Below are 26,267 nucleotides of genomic sequence, written 5' to 3'. Positions count from 1 at the left end.
CTGCATGAAAATATAATGCTTAGTCATTTAAAGTATGTAAAAACTATCTATCTAAACATCCACCCAGAACTTTTAAGTTTTTGGTTCTACCCCTAAAAGAAAGCCTTTTTTATAAGAGGCTAAATACAATAAAATATATTTATTTTTTATAAATGTAAAATACATTTTTATTTTGTAAGACACACACCTCCTGGCCCTCAAAATCAATTTTCCAGAATCTAACTCTTTATATTTTGTCTTTAAAGTGATTTGGAAAGTGATTTAAATCAGATTAAAAATCCTAAGGAAGAAATTTGGGGGGAGTAATTTTCCATTTGATTGAAGAAATCAAAATATATCTAAGTAGTACCAAATGTGTCTACCAATATGGAAAAAAAATGAGACAGTCCATATATATTGATTTTCAACATAAATGATGCATATCCCTTTAAAGACATTTTTAATGGAACTCTTCCTAAAATGCAGCATAAACTTCTTTGTAAAAGAGCATTCTAGTCATGATTCAGAAAACTTCTGCTAAGATGTGTAAACCCTGAAGCAGAGACCCAGCACAGTGTGATTAACTGAAATACAGAAAGCTGTTTACTCCCAATTCTGGCTCGAGAATGCTGCTGGACTTCTGGGATCTCTTCTCCAGTTAGCTTCCTGGTGAATGTCTATCTTTCCATTTTTTTTTTTTAAATCTGTTTTCCTAAGTTACTACAGAGAGGGAAAAACTTCAGAGAAGAAACACACATACACGCATGTGCGTACATACATGCACACATGCACCAGCTGACTTTGCACATTGAGCTTACTTTATACATAATTTCAAGTCAAAAGGCTTTGCCTTTTCTCAAAGCATTGAGTTCTGTCCTGGCTGTTAGCCCTTTTCCCTGCCAGCTTCCGAGATGCATTACAGATGGCTGAGGCTGGAAGTATGAAGGCTGGATAAGTGGGGCATTACTTGATCTTCTATCATTCTGATAAGAATTCTATGAGGCAGAGAAAAGGCATATGCATGCCATTATCCTCTTTAAAATGGAGAAACTGCAGCACACAAAGAAAGTTAAGCAACTTGCCCAAGGCACCGAGCAAATTGGTGTCAGGGAATTTAAGACTTTAAACCCCCACCCCATCTTCTCATCAGATATCGATACTGCCTTCCTTCCCTCTTCTCTAATCTTTCTCATGCATATTTTATTCAAGCACACTATATATCTAAATTGTGCTGTATGTGTATATATTTCCAGACACCTCAACCAAATCATCCTATATAATAAAGAGCTAATATGCTAATTAGACCAAACAGCAGAATGACTGTCCAGACGACCTTCCAGATGAAGCCAGGGCTGTGAGGGGCTGCGAGGGGCTGAGAGGGCCAAGCCCCTTGCATGAATTTTGTGCATTGAGCCTCTAGTCAAATTATAATTTCCTATTATGTTTTCTTTGAAATGTCAGCTTTTAAAATGATATCCATAAACCTTTCAAACATGAAATTGGCAAGAAGAGGAAAGAAAGGATGATTGGAAGCAAAAAATAAGAATAGTTACAATGACTTTGCTGGGTGAAGAACTAAAAGGTTAAAAAAAAAAAGAAAAGAAAATCCTAGGGTGGAGGAAGACAGGTTCTTTTTAACGTGCAGTGTTTTGCCTCTTTGCCTCTTCATGCAGTAGGTGGAGCTATGGTACTGTTCCTTAGGATTAAAGGACCACTATCAGTGAAAAAATAATCCAATTCATTCCTAGGATATCCATTTTCTTTTGCATTTTCAAATGGTCCTTTTCTGTTTTGAAACGTTTTCCTCCATGCCCTGAGAACCTTCAGGCTGCACTACCTGCATCCCTTTTTGCTGGGATGACAGAGGGTTACCACCTTCATTGCACATCCTCAGGATGCCATTTAGAGAAGATATCAGGAGATACAGCTGCACAAAGCAGCCTGTCTTCCTTTGCCCCATCACTCAAAGGTTTCCTCTGCAATCTATAGAATCTACTTTTTAGCTAGGAAACGGGACTCTCCTGCAACTGACAATTTCCAGAACAACCACTGGCATATGTCTTTTAAGTTTTCAATTATAATGCAGCAGAAATGACTGTTAATTTCTCATAAAAATATACTACTTGTAGAAATTAAAAAGAGAATAAAATAAATTTTATTTAAAAATAAGGAATTAAAATCTAAAACTAGGCTAAGAAATTAATTTTGAGTATGAAAAAAATCCATCCTCAAGGAATCAAAGAAGTTTGTTCACCTTTACCTAGGAGGCACTGTGTCTAATAGTACTGTGATGGCTAATTTTATTGTCGACTTGCCTGGGCCAAGGAGTGACCAGTTATTTGGTTAAACATCATTCTGGGCGTGTCTATGTGGGTGTTTCTGGGTGAGATTAACATTTGAACCTGTAGACCGAGTAAAGCAGATTGCCCTCCCCAATGTGGGTGGGCCTCCTCCAATCTGTTGAAGGCCTGAAGAGAACAAAAGACACAGGAAGGGAAAATTCATTCTCTCTGCCTATCTTCAAGCTGGGACACTGGTCTTCTGCCTTTGGACTTGGACTCTGACTGCAACTCTGACTGGAGCCTATACCATCCCCTGATTTGGGTCTCAGACTAGAAACACACCATGGGCTCTCCTGGCCTCCAGCTGGCCCTAATGTATGAGCCAAGTTCTTATACTAAATCTCTTTTTATGTATAATACAATATGTAACATAAAAAATATTGTAGTGCTATATAATATGTATTATTAGTTTCATTTTTCTGGAGAAACCAGACTAACAGAATGATAAATTTCATGTTAAATTGCTTTGGTATAAATGAAACTGAAAAAAAAAGTCTTTTGTGAGTGTGTATATGCTGTTTCCTTTTTATTGAATTCATTGGGGTGAAACTGGTTAACAAAATTATACAGGTTTCAGGTGCACAATTCCACAACACATCATCTGTACACTATATTGTGTGTTCATCACCCCAAGTCAAGTCTCCTTCCATCACTATTTATCCTTTATCCTCTTCTACCTTCTGCTCCCCCCACCCCTGCACCGTAAATTCCTGCTGGAATCACCGCACGGTTGTCTGTGCCCATGAGTTTGTTTTTTTCTCGAAAAAAAGTACTAACATAATATTAATTCCTTTCTAGGTAACAACACCATACTTGAATTTTCTGGTAAACAACAGGCATAGTTTCCAAATGTATTTACATAAAAAAATCTCGCCTGTATTAACTGTGTTTAGTTTTATATTTTATAAATAAATGCTAACATAATGAGAAAAGAAAATGAGGATATCACTCTGTCTTCCTGCTACCTGGAAAAACCCATTTTAGACTTCACACAATGGTCCACACGACTACCTTTATCTATGCACTACTGAAAAAATAGTCAGTTTTTACTCCCCAAATGGCTGTAATTTCCCCTGTCTGTAACTTTGAAGATACAGAAGACTATAAATAAGTATAACTTATATATAAGGTGTGATAAACAGAGGACTTCAAATCTATAAAATTCATTAAGAAAGAAATTTACTTAAGTAGACACCTTAAGTAGAAAGATTTTTCAGGCAAAAATATGTAACAAATTTACTGACAACCTACTATGCCCTAGGCCAGGGAAACAAAAGGTGTGGTCTGTCGCTTGTTTGTTACTGTCTGTAAAGAAGCGAAGCAGCCAGAGCCTCGATGTAAATCAGCTTTATCACCAAGCATACTTTTTTTTCCTAACAAGAGCTTTTCAAAAAAGTGAGTGTTGATTTACATCATGACATAAGTTCCTCATCTCACTGAAGATGGCCACTTCGAGTAGCATTGTTCTAGGCAATTCTAGGTGCTTTCATATGTGTTACTTGTTATTTATAATACCTAATATTTATGAAATTATTATGTGCCCAACACCTACACTAACATTTAATCCTCACAATAACCATGTGAAATAAGTACTATTACTATCCCCACCCCACAGATGAGAAAGCTGAAGCTCAAAGTTTTCACAGACGGTAAGGAGCGAGGCAGGACATAAACCAGGCAATGTGGCTCTATCTAGAGCACACTCTTACCACGTCACATACTGCTCCCTCCTTAAATTGCAATCCTCGATTCAGTGATGCAGGCGTAACATCTCTGTTTTAGAGCAGAGGCAGTGCTCCTAGACAGGTGCTGCCCAAAGACAGGGGCTGTTCCTCGTTCATCTCTGGCAGCCTCTAATGTTATCCCCAAGCTCACAGGCATCGTGGGGAAATGCAGAAGGGTCATGAAACATGGTCTCCACCTTCATGAAGCTCATCTCACCATGGAAGAAATATGACCAATAAGTGAACCAAGTATGAGGTGGAAGGGCTGCCCTGCCCTGAGCTTAGAGGACTGAACATGAGGGCCAATAAGTTCTCTTAAGGATATACTCCAAACCCCTACCTTTGAAGGTGAACAGGTCTAACCTCACAGGATTGCAAATGCCCACATGCCTTATTTCACCTTTTGCCCTTCCTGACACACAGCAAGAACAAATAGGTAACTTTCTCAATAACAATGCCTGGTGGACTATCTGTGGGGAGAGGGCATGAGGGCCTCAGCAAGGAGTTAGACAAGTAGGATCCCACAGAAAGCAAGGTCAGGGGGTGTATATAAATTCAGCTCTCCTCATACGATGACCCATATAGCTGGGGCAGAGTCCAGAAGGCACCAACCAGAAGGCACCAACTGAACTGAGTTGGAGCTTCGATGAAATGTAATGTATGAAAAATACCATCGTTTTGAACTAAAATTGAGGGCACTGACTAGAAACTCAGCTATAAAAGGACATCACCCATTAAGGGAGTTGTGAAGTTGATGACGAAAAAAACCAGAGAAATCTGGATTTAAATTAAAGAATGAAAAGAACTCACCTAGTTTCTTAATTCCAAGAGGCTTAAAAAATTAAATCTTAAAAAGAAATGAGTTAGAAAAAAAAGACTAAATTCAAAGGGCTGAAGCCTGCTGAGTAGAAACAGAAGAAAGGAAAGGAGACCCAGAAAATTTAAATCACTGTTAAAATAATTAACACAGCACGATAAATTATAATTGATGATGTACTGAATCTGGACACTTTCTACTCCAAGATTCTTTGATATTACTGTAAAAACACAGGGCCCAGAATATTGCCTCTACATGACCATCAGATGGACAGAAAGGCACACCACAAAAGAAAAAGAGTGGAACCTGGTGCTTTGTGGGTTTGACCTTTGAAGGAGAAAGTCTTCTCTAATCTCTCAAGTGCAGAGAAGCAGCCAGGCAATGCTTGAGATGAGGGGCGCCTCAGGGAGGAAGGGGAAGCACCTGACCTTACTATCTCCTCTCACAGGAGTCAGAGGTTCCCCAGGCTTCCGCCAATCAGTGTGGCTGGAGGGGAAGAAAGGATTCCAAAGCAGAGAACGGTCTAAATACAAAGTTAACTACCAAATAAGACTAACTAAAATTCCATGTGATTGGCCATCTTAACTATTTGTCTAGGAGGGAGAACAATGAAGTTAAAAGTGCATGGATTGTCAGAACTTGACAGAACTGAGCTGGAGTCCCAGTTCTGTTAACCTGACGAGAAGCATTCAGAAGATATTCTTAGGACCTTAGTTTCATCATCTACAAAAAGTATAAATACCTCCTTATTCCCGAATGGCTGAGACTATGCTAACATGAGCACATCTCTCTCTCTCTCTCTCTCTCTCTCTCTCTCTCTCTCTCTCTCTCTCTCTCTCTCTCTCTCTCACACACACACACACACACACACACACACGTTGAATAAACATCAGCTTCCCACCCAGAGGCCATATCTCCAATTTCCATACAAAAGTCACTGAGAAAAAGTAATGTTTCCTAACAATGTACTTTACATATAACTAAAATGGCTTTAAGCAAGAAAGCTGGTGGAAGTATTTTTGTTAAATGTGAAATCATTCACTCATTCATTCAATAAATCTTATTGAGCAACTATCATGTGTTAGGCATTGTTGACTGTTAATTAAACTCTCATTAAAAATGCTAAAACATAATTAGTAATTTATGTATTAAGGTTATTGATGATCCTACAATTTTGATTATAAGAAATACTGATGTGTATCCTGGACGCCACCATAAGGAAAAAAGATAGTACAGTTACTTACAAATTAATACCACAGAAAGAACTACTGGATTTTACATTCTATTATTCCTACTCTCGGCCACAAATCTGATATGCTTGGTGTGGTCAAGCATAGTAGTGAAGGATGCCAAATCAATATTCTTGGGATTGTTATTAATTGGGATTGGTTCTATTTTTCTTTACCTTTCTCCCTTACCCAATAGGCTGGGCTGTTCCTTAAAGTTTACATGAAAAAGAGAGTGCTTATCGCCATCTTACAACAAGAACTAATATTCATACAGCTTAAAAAGCATTTTCTTATAAAAATTAATACTCACATTAAGTAGGCATTTTTTCCTTTTACACAAAAAGAAACTGGGGCTCTTAAATTACAAAATCACTTGCACAAGGTCTTGGTTACTGACAAAGCTATAAGACATCCAGGATCACTGACAGAAAATCCTGTGTTCTTTCCTGTGGTTATATGATGAATCAAAAGACCTATTTTAAAAGCATTTCAAAAGTTACCGGAGTTCAAAAGGGTCAGAAAATGCACTGATTACTCACACTAAAAATGCAGTATAGAAAGAGGTGTAAGAATAAAGAAATCTATAATAATAAAAGTGTAATATGCAAATCAACTGAACGACCAGACAGCGGAACGCCTGTCCGGACGACCACGCTAAGACACGCACTGGTGCCAGGCCAGCCAAGGCGGGGGCAATACAATTGGTGGGGGGCTCCCCCACCATCGCCCCATGATCACCCGGCAAAGGAAGGCTCAGGCCACCTTTTGTGGGGCGATCAATGGGGGGCTCCGTGATTGATCGTCCCACAGAGGGAGGCCCAGGCCACTGGCCAGCGATGCTGTGGTGGGTGTGTGGGGCCAGCCAGCGATCACCCTGCAGAGGGAGGCCCGGGCCAGCCAAGCGATCGCACCCCACACCTAGGGAGGTGACCGGTGGACCAGTAGCGGGGCGGGGGGAAGAGCAGCGCCACACAGATGGCAGGCAGTGGCAGCAGCGGGGGTGAGACCAGCTGCTGGCAAGCTGGCAACCAGGGGAAGGAAGGCCCTGATAGGCCCTGATCACCAGCCAGGCCTAGGGACCCTTCCCGAGGGGTCCCAGATTGCAAGAGGGCACAGGCTGAGCTGAGGGACACCCCCTCCCAGTGCATGAATTTCATACACCAGGCCTCTAGTACTATAGATAAGACTCTCAATCACCTGAAAGTAAATATTCATTTTATGAATTATTAACAACCCACTTTGCTATTTATTTTCCTTCTCTCTCTCTCTCTCTCTCTCTCTCTCTCTCTCTCTCTCTCTCTCTCTCTCTCTCCAGCAGAGAGAATGGATAGGTATGGGGAACCAGGTATCACCATTCTACAGAATTTATGAATAGGAGAGAAGGAGGTGAAGATTTGCTACACAGATCTATTAGTCAGAAACTTGTTGATATTTACAGGTATTATGTAACCTAATCTATTTAAGAGAATAAGACACAGAATTAATACTTAGAAAGTTAGATATCTTTTAGAATAGCCAACTACTGACTGCTTTTATAGTTGGGTTATATTTATAGTACTATTCTTTGCCTTCTTAACCAATAGTCATATATATGCCAAAGCAATCCACAGGTATCCCCATAAAAGATCCAAGTTAAGAATATCAGAGACACAGTGTTTGTGATAGTAATGAGTCTAGGCACAGACAGATGAAACTCATTTTACTGGGGCAAAAGTCTGAAAACATCTGCTTCTATTTTGCAGACATGATATGAAAATAGAGCAATCAATGTATGTAAGTGAAAGGCTATGCCTGATGATGGTAAAATTGGTCAATCCTAATTTCACCACTGTACAGCATTTCAGGAAAGTTGTAAAACTAACCTCAGGAAGAAAGCACAGGAGCCTATAATTAAAACAAAATATAGTTCAGTGAAGGTTTTCTAATTTTCTTTTCATTGCCCCCAATTACTAGGGGCTCTTTTCAAAATAGCTTATGTTTAAGTTAAAAGAGAAGGGACTGTCTTAACAGACCCACTATGTTCTCTTAGTGACATGTATCTGTTGAGGAAGGCAGATTCATGTGTTTAGTCTTTCAACCCTCTCTTAGCTGCATAAGAATTGGCCTTGGGCCTGGAACACTTCCTTACCAGGAAATAATGAGAGTCCTCACAGCCTGTGCTGAACTTGACACATTGTACAGGAATATCTTCCTGTTTTAGACTCAATGTGTGCTCTTCTTCACTGGGCTTAAGTGTGTGTGTCATATGGTAGTTGGCCAACCCCACTACTATATCTGTCTCCTGCTGGGAGAGGATATGGTCCTTCTGCTAGAGTACAAAAGGGATACATGCAGGCCAACTGCCCGGAATGCTTTCAAGCACAGCTGCCCAGGCAAGCCCAGCCAAGATCAGCCAACTTTAACCTACCTCACAGATGCTCGAGAAACAACACATAATACTTTTAAGCTTTAGAATCTTGGAGCAGTTTGTTTTGGGGGAAAAAACACACACACACAAAAACAAAACAACAACAAAAAAAATTCACCAAATACAAAGGCATTTTACACAACACTAGGTTCTGTGGTAAATACCACTCTCGTGAGAGACTATAAGAAACTAAAATGTATCATCTATGAACTTTGCTCTCATAACTTTTATATTTTGCTTTCATGTAATTTGTAAATGAATTAAACTTCAGGATGGTTTTCAGTCACTTTACATCACTTTAACCACTGTAGATAAACTCAACTGATACAAAATAATACTGATAACACCACGTTTAACATACGACCACTTTTTTCTGTCATAGAACTATCTATCACTAGCTTTTATTTCAAAATACTAATGTAATTAAATGCTTTCATCATCCGATTTTTAATCTTCTTTGTGGTCATTAGAAACTACATTATTTGTGAATAAATCAAATTTAAACATTGATTAGTCTCATTTCTAGATTTGATGAAGCCTAAAAGACAATATGAATTAGTAAATCCTCATTTGCAAAATATCGTAGACACACTGAAATAGGTAAAACAAATGTGGTTCTCAGTAAAAGGAATCTCTTATTTCCTTAGGAAAGCTGAAACTTGTGACAGACATAGGAAAATACCTTTTGGTAATTTGGGAATGTCCAGAAAGGGAAATGATACCCAAGACACCCATATTTTAAAATATCCCTACATTACACACACACACACACACACACACACACACACACCATGAATGGATGGATGGATGGAAGGGAAGAGAGAGAGGAGGTTAGGATATAGAAAGTGGCAAAGTATTTTTACTCTCATCCCAACAACCAAAACAAACCTGATAAACTACAAAATCATCGTTTTTAAAAACCTATTAGAGAGCTGAGGATGCAAAAAGACCTAAATGAACTAAATTCCAGAGAGAATGAGCCCTCCATTGCAAAGGGGAGTCCCATGGCTGTTCTTATTTCTGCAGAGCAGAAGGAAGACAAAGAGTGGGGCTATGGATAGAGATAGATAAAACAGCCTGGCTTTTCTCAGCTGCATGTTGGCTGAACCAGGGCTCAGAATTCTGAGAGGCCCCACCCAAAGCAAGCCTGTCCTCACCAACTTTTCCCAGGAGTCTCCACCAAGCCCTAGGGGTGGTATATGGAATGCAGAGTGTGGAACTGGAAAGCAGAGAGAAATTAATCTAAGCACTCTGGGGTTTCAGCTACCGCAGGCCAGGGGTGACCAGGAGAGTGGAGAGACCTTTCCAAAAAAGTCAAGGCCTTTACAGAGCGTCAGGCAGCAGGGGGAAAAAGATCTCCCAAGGCAGAAAGGCCTCGAGCAAGGCTGAGAACAGAGAACTCTCCAGTGGCTTCAAGATCTGGCATCTAGACTACAGCCAAGCCAGATCTCTCAGTCTCAAAAGGTGTGTGTCCCTCCATGCATCATATTAATTGTTTAGGCAAAAAACAAGTGAAGAACAAAGTGACAAATGACATAGGGATAAAGAAAAAGTTAGCCCTATGAGTCTATCCCTTTTAAAAAGCTTTGCTAAGTGGTACTATCAAGCAAATCCCACTTGCATTTCATTGGCCAGAACTAGGGCGTGTGACCATTTCCAGTTACAAGGGAGTCTAGGAAGGTGTGTCTCTTTAGCTGGGCTCACTGCTACCCTCACCAAAATTCTGCTAAAGGAAGAAGAGAAAAATGGATAAGTAATGAGCAGTGTTTGGCACAAAAAGAAACATAAACTATTGCCCAACTTTTTAGTTAGGTTGCACTCCAACTGCTAAGAGACCCATGCTACTAAACACCTTGCATGCCTATAAGGTAGACAATTTTCTCTTTGGTAAGCAGTTCATATGTGTTGGTAATAATGTAGGCTTCAATACATCTTCTACTTGAAAGGATGTTCCTGGCATAATATAATTTGGGGAGTAAACTTAAAACACAGATAGCAATTTTGGAACTTTACCTAAATTCATTACATACCAAATGGCTCCCAGGAGTCACTACAAATGGTTGGCATTTTATCTACTGCGTATATCAACACCAGTGAAAGCAGGCACACTTGTTACAAATCCAAGTAGCAGAAGAACAAACACCTGCACATGTTCAAAATTCTAGATGCTTACCAGGAATGGTAGGGTAAACCAGTTGCTACTTTTCTTCCTGCCCAAATATTTTCTAAATATTAAGCTATTTGTTATTGCAAAGAGGTAACAAAATTCACAGAACTAAGCATTTACAATTGGCTACTATATTTATGACAGATGGCTACATTTATAATTATTAACAGTCTTTCTACTGCTGAATATAAAACCCCAAAAAGCTACATAAATTACATGCTCAGTTGCCTTACTTCTAATTTCACTTAAGGGATCAAGAATTAATTTGATCTAACTATTTTAAATATTTGCCAATAGGATGAATTCAATGACGTATGAAAGGATAATACTAAATTCACTGTCTCCTACTTCTTGCCACTAAACAATATATCAGCTTGCTTTTCTACTGAAATAGCATAAAACTGATAGGACAGCTAATTTAAACAGTTGTTTGCACATTCAATATTTATAACCCGAATCTTGCATGACTGACTGGAAGCAGTGAGTTAGAAGGTTTAGCTCAGCTGCTGCCTGGAGTGATGGATGGCCTCGAAGAATTTCTTGTTCACTGACCAGATCAATCACATAACAGAATAATAAAAAAAAATAAGATCAGCCTTAAACTAAATTCCCAACATTTCCATCTGTATGCAAAACTGTTGCAGGAAATGTATCATAAAATATAATGTGAAGCTACTTAAAAATAATAAAAATCCACCAGAGAGGCTGTAGAATGCAAATAAAAATGATAGGGTGACTGGATGATATTCTACATTTTAACTGAATATTAACTGAAACTTGATTATATCTATAATCCAAAAGTGTTGTCAATTTATAGTGATATTTTGATTGAGCTCAGACTCACATGTAAAAGGGTTTACAAATCATTGAAAGGGCTGCAATTTTTTTTGGCAGTATTTGCAGCTGAATTTTATTGAATCAAACTAAAAGGTAGTGTTGTAGCAATTATAAACTGCTGCTTTTAATTAGGACAATGTCTGGCCTAAAAAATGAGTCTGTTAAGAAGTGAACTAACATCTTGTGTTTGAAATTACAGTAATTCACTCATTAGTGGTTAACCCCCAAACATCTGCACTAATAGGGGAAAGCAGTAGTTCCTGCATATGGACCACAGCTGGTGAGGCCCTCTTTAATGTGTGATGAACAGGTTTGATTGGTTTGTGAGAGTCCACTGTGAGCATCTCTTCGCAGTTCCTCATTCAGTGATGTCAGGCCGGTAGCTTGAAAGTGGCCATTACACCACAGAAATTAGCAAACGCTAAAAATCAGAGTTCCTCAATATCTACCCTCCACCCCAGAGCTAACTGGTGAACACTCACTAGCACAGGACAGTGGGAGATCTGCCTTGGGTTAGGGAGGGGGTGAGCTGGGAGGCTGAGGGGACTGAGAGCTGAAGAGCATAAGGTCCAGGTCTTCCTCAGACCCTCGATAAAGTTAACATCCTTGGGTGTCTAAGGATGTGTGTGGGAAGCAACCAGGACTATAGAAATGACATTTACCACTTCCTCAGGCCTTCACCTTCTCATCTTGAGTAAGTTTATCCTTACCAGGAAAAGTGGGAGGAAAAAGAGGAGCAACTGGTGGAGAATTACAAGAAATGAGGAGAAGGAGAAGGAAGAAGGAAGAAGGAAAAGTAAGAAGTAGAAGACAAAGGGCAAGAATAAAGAAAGGGGAAGAGGAAAGACAAGGCAAGGGAAGCTAGGGAAAGAGGAGGAGGGAGGGGAAGAGAGAGAAGAAACCAGACGGAGGGAAAGGGGAGGAAAAAAGGACAAGAAAGAGAAGAAGAAAGCAGATGGAGGTGGGGAAGGAAGAGGAGACTTCTGCACACAGGCAGAAAAATGTCCAAGAAATGCTGGCTATATGGTGGTCTCTTGGGGCTAAACTGGAGGCTCTGGAGCTGGGGAAAGTAACCTTTCGGTTGTTGAAGTCTCTTCTACTCTTTAGAGGCCAGAGATTAGGGGTCTTTTCTGAAGCACTGGGTGAGGCGACTTGGCCATGTTTCCACATTCGAGCCGTACCAATGTGTGCAGCTGAAACAAACGCCAGAAGCCCCCGATTCTGGCCACCTGTGCATTTTCAGGAATCCCCAAAACAGTGGCTTTCAAACTTCAGTGCCAGTATCACACAGAGCACTAGTTAAACTAGGAACTGCTGGGCCCTGTCCCCACTTTCTCTTCCTGCTCTTCAGGAGAGGGGCCCTGGGATTTCCAGTTCTAACAAATTTCCAGGTTGTTGATGCTGCTGGTATAAAACACTGCCTTAGTAAAATAAAAAACTTCCTGGAAATTATTACAACCCAAACCTTAAGATTCTATTAGTGAGCATCTTAGCAAGAATTCAATGAGAGAAACGACGAGGCTAACAATGAGGGGCAGGAGTCCTGGGACAGAAGAAAGGCATCACAGGCCATTTTTTCCTGATTGTGCCCTGAGCTGGCTGTGGCAAAACTGTTTTTCTAGTAGCCAACGCTAGAGTCTGAATCATGCCCTGAAATCCCTGAACCTTCGTGGCTAGCTCTTCTGAAACTACTTATATATGAATGAGCACAACTGAACTGAACAGGAATGCATGCCTGGCCCTAACTCAATCATATTATCTCGGTAGGTACTTTGAAATTGCTGGGTGGAGCTGGAAATGAAGCAGAAACAGAAAAAGCTGAGATGAAAGAGTGTGCACTTAAGGTTTTCTAGTGCTGGCTTCCACACCCAGCTGGGCTACTGTCCTTGGGCTTCCCATGACACCCAACTACGTGCATCTGATGGCCACACTGTGTGTTAATTCACTCAAGTTGGTTTGGTTAACTAAAATCAGTCCAAATCAGTAGCCCACACCATAACAACTGTACTACTGAAAATGAGCTGGTGTGCACTTGGGCACATGCGATATGTATTGCCAATTCTTTAACCTTCCTTAGCAGCCTCTGCCAAGCTAGTGAGAAAACAAAGAACCCTCATACTCATTTCTTCTTGTTGGATATTGAAAATGTTTTACACATACATCATTCTTACCATTTAAAAAATATCGGATAAAAAGAGTAATAGCTATTACTATTTATCTGTTAGCAGGAATTTTAGTTTCTCGATGTCAAAAGTTAACAGAAAGCCCAGCTCAAGCTAGCTCACTTAATAAATGAAAACTATGGAAGTAGCATAGACTTCAGGGTCGAATGACTTTGCTCAAAACAGTCATCAATGACCCAATTCCTTTCTTCTATTTCTCCTCTTCTGCCACCCGGGTCAGCTTTATCCTCAGGGTCACAGGACAGGAGCCATAGGGATACAGAGCTTTGGTGCAGCATCCCAAACACTCTGATTGGGCCAGAGTAGCTCAGATTCCCACTCCTAAAAGAATGAATGTGGCTGACTGGCGTGTGCTGGTTGACCTATCAATCAAAGCCCACACCAGGGACTATGTTGTGATCAGTTTTACTAGAAGTACACAGGCTACCATTAGGCAGGAGGAGGTAATTTTAGGAAGAGAAAAATGCCACAAAATATGCTAGGCAGAGAACCAATAAATGTCTACCACGCTTGTTTCTTATGTGTGTAATTAGTAAATAACTTTACAATTCACTCTATTTTGCAACCATTATAGTAAAAATTGGTTTAGGCCAGAATTATCATGCTAAACTAGTAAATAAAAGTTTGATGAAACCCAGATATTTACACTATTAAAGTATGTTCCCCAGAAATAACTTATTAAAGAGAAAAATAGTAACTTAACCATAAGGAAAACTGACAAGTATCACCTTAACCAAGTGATCAAAGTTAACATCACTTAGAACATACTGACATCATGTGCCTCCTGATAAAATGCAATGAGGACACAACATCTCTTTCATACTATTTCTGCCAAAAACATATAACCTGAATCTAATAAGGAAATATCAGACAAACTCAATCAAGGGGCATTCTATAAAATAACGCATAATGTGAAAGGCATAGAAAGGCTGAGAAACTATTCCAAATTAATAGAGACTAAAGAAACAAGGAAACTAAATGCAAAATATAATCCTAGACCCCAAACTTAATTGCTACAAAGGACAGTAGATCTATAATATAGATAATAGTGTTGAGTCAACGTTTAATGACCTGATTTTTAAAACTGCACCATGGCTATGTAACGGAGTGTTTTTGTTCTTACTAGATATACACTAAAGTATTTAGTAAATGGGTATGAAGTCCAACTTTCTTTCATAGTTTGCGGGGGGGGGAGGGGGGAATGTATATGTACACACCCACATATGTATACACACACACACACACAAAGTAAAAGCAAATGTGCCAGAATGTTACCTAGTGAATTTGGGTAAAAGGTTTATAACAGTTCTTTGTGCTATTTTTGCAACTTATAAGTTTGAAATTATTTCAAAATAAAAAGGTGAAAATAATTAAAAATTAATTTTAGATTGCATGTTCCACAACACTTATCAAAGCATGAGGCATCACTGTTTTTGCACTGTGTGCCATGTTTCATAAGGGCAAAAAAAAAGCTAACAACAAATCATAAAGGTTTTTTTTTTAACTTGTTTTTTAGAAACTTAGTTGATTATTCTTGTAGAAGATGGTTTGTCTTGGCCAAACTCTGTTGTTTCTTTCTGAACATACAGCCAAATTACATTTCCCAGCCTCCAATGCTGTTATGGACAGTATATGAGTACTGGCCAGAGGAATGTGATCTCAAATATCCTCCCATGTGATTCTCAGGGCTCTCTCTTCTCTTGTTTGCTGAACAGATGCACAGAATCCAGCACAGGCCTCCAAGGCTTAGATGGAAGATGGAAGGAGCATGGGTCCCTACCACTGACTTGCAATGGATTGTGCTATGTGTAAGAAATGAACATTTACTGTGTCAAGCCCCTGAGATTTGGGGATTGTCTCTTACAGCAGGTTAACTTGACTAATAAAGTTACCTTACTTATAAAGTAGATTAACAGATAGTGACACTCTGGGAAAATGCACTCAGTGAGGATGCCATGTATTTGCTTCAGAATATACTTTAGAATAGCAGTTCTCAAAGTGTGGTAAGGACCCTTAGTTTTCAAAGGGTGGTTTGGGACTCTTAAGGGTTTCCAAGACCCTTTAAAGGGCTCTTGAGGTAAAAACAATTTTCAGAACAATAGTAAGATATTATTTATCATTTCCACCCCATTCTCTCACAAGTATACAGTGGAATTTTCCAGAGGTGATATGATATATTATATCACAAGAGACTGGATATGGAGGCAGATATGAGAATGCACCTATCTTCTATTTAGCCAGATACTAAAGAGATTTAAAACAATGTAAAACAATGACACTCTTTGCCATTTTTTCTTTTGTTTTGGAAAATAAAGATATTTTATGCTATAGTTATTTAGAGTTATTTATGCTAACATGTAATGGGGTTACTATTTCTAAATAATACCTTTTAAATTAGTTTTAATTTCTAATATGGTAACTACTGACAAGATACAACCCACATAAACTAAAGCTCTTTGGAGCCTTCGATACATTTTAAGAGTATAAAAGGGTCGTGAGACCAAAAAATGTGAGAACTGCTGTTGTAGAAGAAGGAAAGCATGAGCACACCTGGGAGTCACAACATTTTATATAAAATAAGCCCATGTTGTCAAAATTCATGATAGGATAGTGGGGGTATTAATTCAATAGTATAGTGTCTAGGACATAATAGGTGCTCAATACATAATTGTTAAATTAATAAATTATACAATGGTGATGATTTACACATTTAAGAGTGCTGTGATAACTGAGATAATGTGTATGAGTTGGTGTATGTTACCAGTGTTCAAAATCATTCATTACCTTCTTTTGTGTAGGAGGTTTATACATCCCTGTCCCATTGACTATAGGCTTAGTCATATGACTTGCATTGGCCAATGGATGTAAGTAGAGTGACATATGCCACACATATCTGAGGAGAAACTTTAAATTCAATTGTGTGGTTCTGCTCAGACTCTTGCTCTCCTGCCCTTGCCTGAAGAACAGCATGTCCCTGATAGGGCATGTATGTTCGATCCAGGTTCTGGAATGAGATGACACAGAACCAACACATAGTCAACCTAGAGCTAAAGCAGAGCTACAGTTCACCTGCAGCTCTCAGGTAATGTGAGACAGAAATATATGAAATTGGTGTAAGCCACCTTAGCAGCCCTGGCAAATACAGTATAGAATGAGCCTAACATGTTGTAGATGTTCAATAAACCTAACTGTTCAATGAAGTTAACTAGTCAGTTATTATTTAGCTAGAAAAGTACTGAAGAACTGTGGCTTAGTCCTTGAGTGACTACACAAAGCAGAGTCTACCCTGACTAAAGACAGTTTATACAGTGCCATTGAGAAAACCTTAGGATTTCAAGTAAATTAAGTGTAAAAACTAGGATAAGAGTGGTATCAAAGTAAATCTGACTAAAATAAAAAATGTGGCTATTATGTACCCCTGAATGCCACTAGAGGGGCTCAGACATATCTGTAAAGGTTCTGGGCAGGTGACAAGTCTCCATACTCAAAGAGCAGTGCAGTGGGTTATCAGTCCATCTGCCTGCCTTGCCTACACCCTCTTCCCCGGGAATCTGCCCCAGCTTACCTATGAAACCAAAACCAAAGACAGAGCAATACTAAGCCAAGGACCAATCTTAATTACTCTTTCAAATTTTTTGACCTTGACGATACACACAATGAACCTAATCAGACAGTGATGGGTACTGGAGGTCTAAGACCATAGAGGAATGTGGCAGCCATATTTGCTCACATGCACAATGACAAGCAATCAAAGAAAGTGGGTCTATAGGATCAAATAGAATAATGGAGCAGACTTGCAAACAGAATGAGAGGAAGCAGATGCCAGAGAGAGAAGCTGCTTTATCAATTTCTGCAGTTTGGTTCCATAAGATCTCACATTCTTCCGATACTTATCTTTTTACTTAGCATAATTTAAATAGATTTCAGTCCCTAACAAACAAACAATACTTAAAAGTAGTAGTAGTTTTGTTTTACTTAACTAATCCCGAACCCCAAATTTTAACTTATTTCTGGGAATTATTAGAGGGCAGGGGTAGTCCTGGGGAATAGAAATCTGGGTTATGGGAATATAATTAACTTTCTGCAACTGAAAGTCCAAAGCACTTACAGAAATAATTTCACTTTAAAAAGTGTCAGAAACCATGATTATAAAATCATACTGCATCTTGACCTTTTGTCAACTCAAACAGTAAAAGCAGCAAAGATATCAAGAAAAGGTGCTACAGGTCAGGTTTTTGCCCATAAGAACCTTTGTGTTCTGAAAAATGTCACATCCCTTTTCTGGGTCCTGGGTTTTTTCTATGAAAAACAGGGAACTGGATAAGATTTGTAAATTCCCTATAATAATAGAGAATTGAGTGGCTAAAACATTTTAAAAGTTTATGCTAATACATCAATTTCTAAAATATAGTGAATTTGTACATTTATTACAAATCACTGTGTTTATGGCGTATCAATATCATATACGATTTTAAATAACGCTAAGATATATTTTCTTTTCCAAGTTAAAAATCAATGGCATTTAACCTTAAAAAAGAGAATGGTAATACCTGTGCATAAGAAACAGAACGGCTATTCTATTTACTACCATTTACTACCAACAAATGCAACTAACTTCCGACTAGACTGAGAATTTCAGATCACTGACCTAGTTTCAAACAGTTTATTGTAATAGCTGTTAAAGTATGAAATAGAGATAAAATGTAAGATCACTAATAAGCTCCAATAAAAGAGGGCAGAGTACTTGGTTTTAATTAAAGTTTTTTGGGAGTTCTAGTATGGGCTTATAATCAGTTTTCATCTAAGAGCTAAGGGTGGTGTTTCTTAGCTTCAGTCCAGTCTTGAAAACATATCACCACTATGAGAAATTATGGGACTTTACTTCTCCTTACCTAAGTTCTGCCTTTCCTTGTTTCTGCCATGAGGTGTGGCTAAGAGAAATGCACTTTATACTCAGCAGGGCAAATAAAAGGTTAACTTAGGGCTCAGACACTAGTTTTCCAGGAACTAAGGATTGAGAAAAGAAAAACTGGATACTTTCCTAATCCTGTTCACCTGCTCTTTGCTCATTCTTGTTTCTTGTCCTATCTTTTTCTAAACAAAGAACCGCTCTGACAGTATGTCAACATATTTCAGTACAATACAAGTATTCTTGAGGATCCTCCATGCACACAGGATTCTGCTAAGTGGTGTGGGGATTACAATGATGAATAAGACATCCTTACCCTCAAAGTAATCATGTAGACAAGTATGGGAACACTGAGGAGACTCTTACAGCAACTAGAGGACATGGGGAGGATTTGTAGGATATGCATTTGAGTTTGACCTTAGGGAATGATTAGGATTTCAAAAGGTGGAAAAATGAGATTAGTTTGGATGAAAACTAAAGCCAAAGGCATAAGAGCCTGCAGGGTTGAGCAACCAAGGTATCTATGGCAAGGGGTTGAAGTGGAATAAGAAATGGAGGGAGAGGTGTCAGATCTCATCCAGCCTAAGGTGCCCAGTGAACTACAACTTTGTGGGACATTTGGATGAAGAAGCTTGGGTTGCAGCAAATCTGATGTGTGTTTTTTCCCATGGACCTCAGTTGCCTAAGACTAAAATCTAAAACTGATCCTGATGATTTCAAAAGTGAAAAACAGGTATTAGAGTTCCTGGCAACAGAGAACTTAAATGCAGTGGAAGTCTGCAATGCCAGCTTTATTTCATTATGTATTACTACCCAGTTTTTAAAAGAAGGTTGAACCATATCAGAGACTTTCAACGTTCTGAGGGAGCAATAATATCCTCTGTTGATATAAAACACATAAAGGTGTTCATCCTCAAATGCATATAAGATTGAAAAAAGGGAGGAGGGACTGTTCTGTTTAAAGTAACAGGAGTGACCCAGGACTGTATAAAAACCAGTGGATTAGATAATCTTAAATGTTCTTTCCGGCTAGCTTCAAAACTTCATTTCTATGAGTAGAAATTCTAAATGTGAATATCACCAAGTTACCAATTTTAAACCACCCATATCTTGACTTCTTTCTGCAAAAGAAGTACACTATACCACCAACTGAAACTGACTTAAAGGAGTCTTAACAATGCAAGGAATTAGAAAGAAGGAAATGAACATTTACAGGTCGTGTGCTCTGTGCCAGCTGCTAGATTAGGTCTCTGTAAACAACCTGAAGTCCAATTAACTCTGCTGCTGCCTAGTGTAACATCTGGGCAATGTCTTTTAGCAAATGGAGTTTAGTAATTCAAAAGTCAATGACAGCCTCATCAGGATCCAAACGCACTGGCCTCTGAAGATCTCCTGGTCTAGTTAGGATAAAGAGATGGTTGTGGAGATACATAGATAATAGACCACCCTATATAATAAAAGCCTAATATGCAAATTGACCGACCGGTGAAACGAGCCGTTGTTGTGACGTGCACTGATCACCAGGGGACAGATGCTCAATGCAGGAGCTTCCCCCAGCCTGTAGGCCCCAGGCCACCGATTGCCCTGCTGGTCGCCCCACAGATTGGCCCTGATCGCAGGCCAGGCCTAGGGATTGTACCGGTGCACGAATTTCATGCACCAGGCCTCTAGTTATGTAATAAATGTCATAACAGACTTATGTATAAATGCTACTATAGGATATATTTGTGATTTACTACATATATTTCATTCCACCAAAGTCATTTCTGTGTGTTCAAATAAAGGTTCTAGAATATTTGTACATCCAAGGAAGAAATTCCACAATTTATGACAAAAATTAGGAATGTTAGAGATACCAGCCCTCCCCATAGGTAGCTTCTCCTTATATTTATTACTGGCCAACGTAATCAAAGCTAAATGACTGCACAAAGCTCCATGGTATATTGTAATTGCTAACTAGGAATTCTTCCTCAATATTAAATAGTTCTATAACATTCCATTAATGAAAATGTCCTAAATGATTATAAATTTTATAATGGGGACTATATGGGTCCCATAACATACATATTATAATCTACTTTTGTAGATGTTAAAAATTATTAATTTGTAAACTTAAAATAATTAATTGCCAGAATAAAAATAATGTATAGTGAGAGGGAAGAAGAACCAAACCAGAGGAAACATTTCTCCTGACAATAAAAATTGAACTAGATATCAATGGCATCAAAGAAATATATCCTCCCAACTCTGCCATAGCAAAGAAGGGAGAGCATTTGGAAGATCGGATCGGCTGTGAGGTATCTTCAATCCCTGCTAGTGAAGAACATGGGCAATGGGAAACACAGAGGCCCGATGCACAAAATTCATGCAAGAGTAGGCCTTCCTTCCCCCGGCTGCGGACACTGGCTTCCCTCTGGCACCTGGGACCTGGGCTTTCCTCTGGCCACCAGCAGGCACCCGGGACCCAGGCTTCCCTTTGGCCGATAGCAGGCACCCAGGACCCAGGACCCGGGCTTCCCTCGCAGCCGTAGCTTTGTCAGGAAGGTCGTTTGGTCTAATTAGCCTATTACACATTTATTGTCATAGATCATTGGAAGTCTATCTGTTTTACCTATTTTGCTAGGTCCTATTTCTTCACAGATGAACATTCCTCTCTATCTGAGGTTCCAGCCTTGTCTCCTGTAACTCCCTTCATACCAGGACTATGAGGCCAGTAATTCCTATAGTTGTCTTTTAAATAAATTGTTAGCATTCATACCCAAACAATGCACCTCCTTCCAGACAGAGACCCTGCAGGCTCCCAATGAAAGGCTGTTTTACCATCTCTCTTCAGGGATGAGTACCATGAATATTTCACAAATTGTCTGAAAATGTTTCAGAAGCACAATTTAAAAATCAAATATCCTTGCATTCCTATCTATATTTAGGGATGTAAAATTAATATTTACTGTACAGTTGCTACTTGGCATTATCCAATTTAATCCTCATAATGATTCAATAATAAATAGGTGTAAATACCATCCCTGTTACACGGAGGAACCTGTGACACACAGAGGGTTCATCAACTTGCCCAGCGTCTTCAAGCTAACACATGGCAGAGCCAATGACTCCTAGGCTTATCATCCAACCCATGACAGGACCCTTACTTAATAATGTATAAGGCAATCATTGAACTGCACAGTGATTAACAAATGTATGGCCTTTATTACAATTTTGCAGAGTAAGAACACTTCCAAATATTTCTGTATGTGCAATTTTTTTTTTGCTAACATTTTATTTTAGCTTTCAACATGTATCAAGGTTATCTAAAGAATTTTTTAAAAATAATTTAGAAAATTAAAATAAATGAACTAAAACCAAGGAAGAAAAGATTTCTCAAAGAACATTTATTCAATAAAGAATATTGCGTCTGGTTTATATAAGACCACATGTGTTATCTAAAACTTCCACATAAAATCTATTTTAAGGCATGCAAATTTAATATATTATGAAAGTCAGTATGCAAAGCATATTAAAGTGCTTTTTACTAATGCATGTAACAAAATATACTGATTATGCAAAAACATTAATTGGATATAATTAAAATACTGAGATTTAAATACTGATGATTTTAAAAAGAAAAAATAGAAGTTGGAATTAGCCATGAAATGCATTCAAAATGCTAATGAAACTTGCAGTGTCATTATCACTTTAGTATACAATATTTCTAACTTAAAAAAGAGCAACCACTGGCCACTTTTGCTTAGTTCTATACACACAATTTAGAGATATATTCACTCAGTGGCAAATGATTTCATTGGATAATATAATACACTGCACTTAGATAACATTTTTTAAAAAATAAATAATTTAAGAGCTACATAGCAACCACTATTTTCTTCAAAGGAAGGCATCAAAATGAAAAAAAGATAAATTTTCCACAGGAAGAGCTATGCTTGGTTAAATGTACACAACCTCAAAAGCTTTCACCAATGTCATTCTGACCTAACGATATCAAATTGAGGTGTTCTCTCAACTCTGCTGGCCAGCTTTAGAGTGGCTGAAGGAGACTGGTGACATGTGAAAAGAACGGGTCGGCAGCTGCGAGGCCATATTCACTTTACTTGGTTTAAAGTTTCAAAGGAGTCTACTGTCTCCAACATCACCAAAGAAGGGACAGTAGGAGCAGAATTCAATAGGATAGAAGAATCTGAAATTTCTATTAAATTTCTCTCCTGACTCCTTTGTCTAACTCACTAGTATCAATACAGAAAAGGTGATGTAAGAGTAATTTTCATTAAATTGCCTTAATGCTAAAGCTTACTTTTGTAGGATAGCTATGTTTCAATTATCTATTTTATGGAAATGGGGAAAAAAGCTCTGAGGAATCCACATAAATATAAACCTACTAAAATTTCTAAGGAAAAACCTAATATCACCAATTAACTCTGGTAATTAAAACTAAAAAAAAAAAAAATAAAAGGTCACATTACCATTTACTGAAGAGGCAACTGAGACAGAATTTAAGTGTCTGGTCCACAGGCATATAACTAGAGGACGGAGCAAAAGGATGAAACAAAAACTGAAATAAGCATCATAAATCCTAGATTGAATTCTAGGTTAAAATCATTACACTCTACTCAGATATACTTCAAATTCAAAATATTGCAATAAAGAGATCACAAAGAATCAGTTAAAATTTGTAAGGACTAGTGATCCTTTTAGGGGGTCTCTTTCTTTTTTTAAGACTTTCCTTTATCAGATTTCAAATGCAAGTAGTACTCCAAACAGCTAAGGATTCAACATGTGAACCATTTTGGTAAAAATATTCCTTAGGATCCACAGGCTAGGGATCCCAACCTCTCCAAATAAGATGGTGCCCACCACTGGCTTTCATTGTGTGTTCATCCCATATGTCAAAAAACACTGGTTGAGCTGAGTAAAAATGAGAAAAATAATGTCAATTCTCTTAGAGGCATTAACATTACAAATCTCATAATTCACCAAGATCAGGACAAAATAAGGATAGAAAAAAGGAATTAATGAAGATCAACAATATTCAGTAAAATGAATACAATCCCTGTCAAAAATTATAATAGACAAAAGTCCCTTAGTATGATTGGCAGTATCAAATTTAGCAAAATGGATTTCTATTTCAAGATGCAGTTGGTTCCCTTCCAAGAGCTCTGGTTCATGGAGCTTCTCCCGTGCACCAGATGTCTGCCTCCAGGCTCTGTAACACCTATCAACCCACACAGGGGAGCTGCTGGCTTCCCACTGCCATGATGCTGCAGTACGGAAGGGACCACAAAATGAAAGAATTCTTAAAAAGTTGTTGTTTATTGAATCATTTAACTTCAGGTCAAACAGTGAGACACAGGTATACTAAAATACTTTGGAAATAAAAATTGCAACTAATACTAAGAAATAAGCAAATTAAAACATAGGGTTTATTTGTATAAAGCAGGGAGGGGACTTTCTTTTGTATGCTGACACCAAAAGAGAGAAATATGAGAGAATTCTGTTACTGTATTGCTATAGATACTAAGTGTTAGTACAGTGCTCCCTTGCTCTACATGCAAAATGTAATGGTTATTAAGCTCTGAAAGCACTTTACCCACAGGTGCAAGATTCTGAATATTATATTTTTTAGATGTTAAAGAAAAAAAAAAGATCTCAGTATGAACAAAAATAAAGAATCAACAGAGAAGTAAAGTTGATTCTTAGCTTTCATTTAAAAAAGAAAGTGTAATATGAGTATTGCCACATCTGAGATGCAAAGTACTAAAACAAAAAAGATTTGGGTAAAATTCTTCCATTAATTCTCAGGCACTTTTCTCTGAAAAGGGTAAGACAGAAACAGGAACATCTCAGAATGAAAGACCTTTCCTTCTTGGAACTCTAATGATCCTATATAATAAAAGGCTAATGTGCAAATAGTCATGATGCCCTCACGCCGTAATGACCAATCAGCAGGAGGCTGCGTGCGCAGCAGGTGTGGGTGGGTGGGGCTGCATGCACGATGAGGCTGGGGGACGTGAGGCTGTTATTGTTTATTTATTAATAAATTTATATATTATTTTCATATAGATTTTACTAATTTTCTTTCATCTCTGACACTTCTATTATAGAGAAAGGACAAATAGCAATATTAAAATATTTCCTCTAATTAATTCCCTTTTAATGTGTACAAATTTCGTGCACCGGGCCACTAGTAATACTATATTGAGGAGCCCCTAAAAATGATGCAGAAGGCTTAGCACTTTCATCTTGTACCAAAACTCAAATAAATTATATCTACTAGATATGTACCTATGTATTGTTAGAAAAATAACAATATTTAAAAGTGTGGCAGCATGGCATGGCAGTACAGAGCACAAGTTCTAGATTTAGACTACATTATCACTTTGTTGCCTTTTGGCTAAGTTAAAGTGTAGATTTAGACTACAAGCTTGAATTCTGGCTCTAAGAGCTAGTGAGTAGGTCTATAATCTCTAGCAGATTCCTTAACCTTTCGGGACTTCAGTTTCCTCAATGGTAAAACAGAGGCAATAATTAACATTACCACTTGTTTTAAAGATTAATTGAAATAAACAATTAAAGTACTTAGAGCAAAGGCCAGTATCTAGTAAGTGCTTAACAAATATTAGCCATTATATTTTATATAAATTTTCTCATTGAATTCTTATGACACTTCTGTGAGGTAGTTATTATTACTCTCATCCCATGGTGAAGGTGAGTTAAATTATTTGCCCCAAGTCCTACAGAGATAAAGAAGGATTTGACAATGGATCTGTCTGGTTTCAAGCCTATGCGCTTACTTCTACCTAATACCACACATGTTCCCCATAGGTCTTGCTCTTATGTCATCATAACATTTATCAAGATGTATTTAAATAGGCTTTCAACTGATCTTTCACCCTAAGAGTAAACTATATTGGGTCCTGTTTATCCATTTCTGTCCAATAGTCCCTTCCAGCCCACTCATCCAGATTTGAGAGCTTCTGGGCGAGGCACTGTTAGGTGCTGAAATATCATGATGGGTAGACAGACAGGGTCCCAGTCCTCATGGAACTCAAAGTCTACTAAAAAAGACAGATAATCAGGTAAAAATATAATTACAAACTGGTATTGTAATAAAGGAAAAGAGCAGGCTGTTAGAAAAGAGCATAAGAGATGGAACTCAGTTAGTTAAGGGAAATTAAGTAAGATATCTGTGAAGAAGGGACACAAGCTGTGATGAGAAGGCTGAGTAGGAGTAGGCAAGGCAAAGAAATGGGGATTTTTTTTTAAAAAAAATCATCATTGGAGAACATGCTTAGCGAAAGGAAGGGGGAGAAAGAGTGTGAGAAACATTGATCACATGTGCCCTGAACGGAGACGATCCCAAAACCCAGGTCCATGCCCTGACAATGCTCCAACTGAGCCACTCCAGCTGGGCAAAGAAATGGGGATTTAAACCACTTGTGCACAGGACCTAAGAAGAGACGTCACTGGAAGGGTTTGAGGAAGGGAAAGACAGTATGGCTAGAAAGGAGCCAGCATGGCTGCAAATGGTGACTGCAGGGCAGAGTGGTATGAGATGAGAAGGGAGAGGTGAGCTACCAGAGCACATAGGAGTATCAACGGTTTGGGAGTTTATTTGCAGTACAATGGGAATTACAGTTGCTTTTGTGATTACAGAAGGATCACTC

General features: G+C 38.5%; 1 protein-coding gene across 9 annotated transcripts in view; it reads right to left on the bottom strand.

Moving 5' to 3' along the window:
* CFAP20DC (CFAP20 domain containing) overlaps positions 1–26,267 on the bottom strand; it is a 219,565-nt gene that overhangs the window by 167,979 nt on the left and 25,319 nt on the right. For 2 of the 9 annotated variants that reach the window (XM_059663103.1, XM_059663104.1), the window contains exon 3: positions 23,067–23,123. The exons of the other annotated variants lie outside the window; for them this stretch is intronic. The gene's annotated coding sequence lies outside the window, so the exon portion shown is untranslated. The remainder of the gene's footprint in view (positions 1–23,066; positions 23,124–26,267) is intronic. 9 annotated transcript variants of the gene reach the window in all.

The sequence above is a fragment of the Myotis daubentonii genome, chromosome 14, assembly GCF_963259705.1.
Source record: "Myotis daubentonii chromosome 14, mMyoDau2.1, whole genome shotgun sequence".
NCBI lineage: Eukaryota > Metazoa > Chordata > Mammalia > Chiroptera > Vespertilionidae > Myotis > Myotis daubentonii.
Note: the sequence above shows the minus strand (reverse complement) of the source record. Positions and strands in the feature narration are given on the sequence as shown.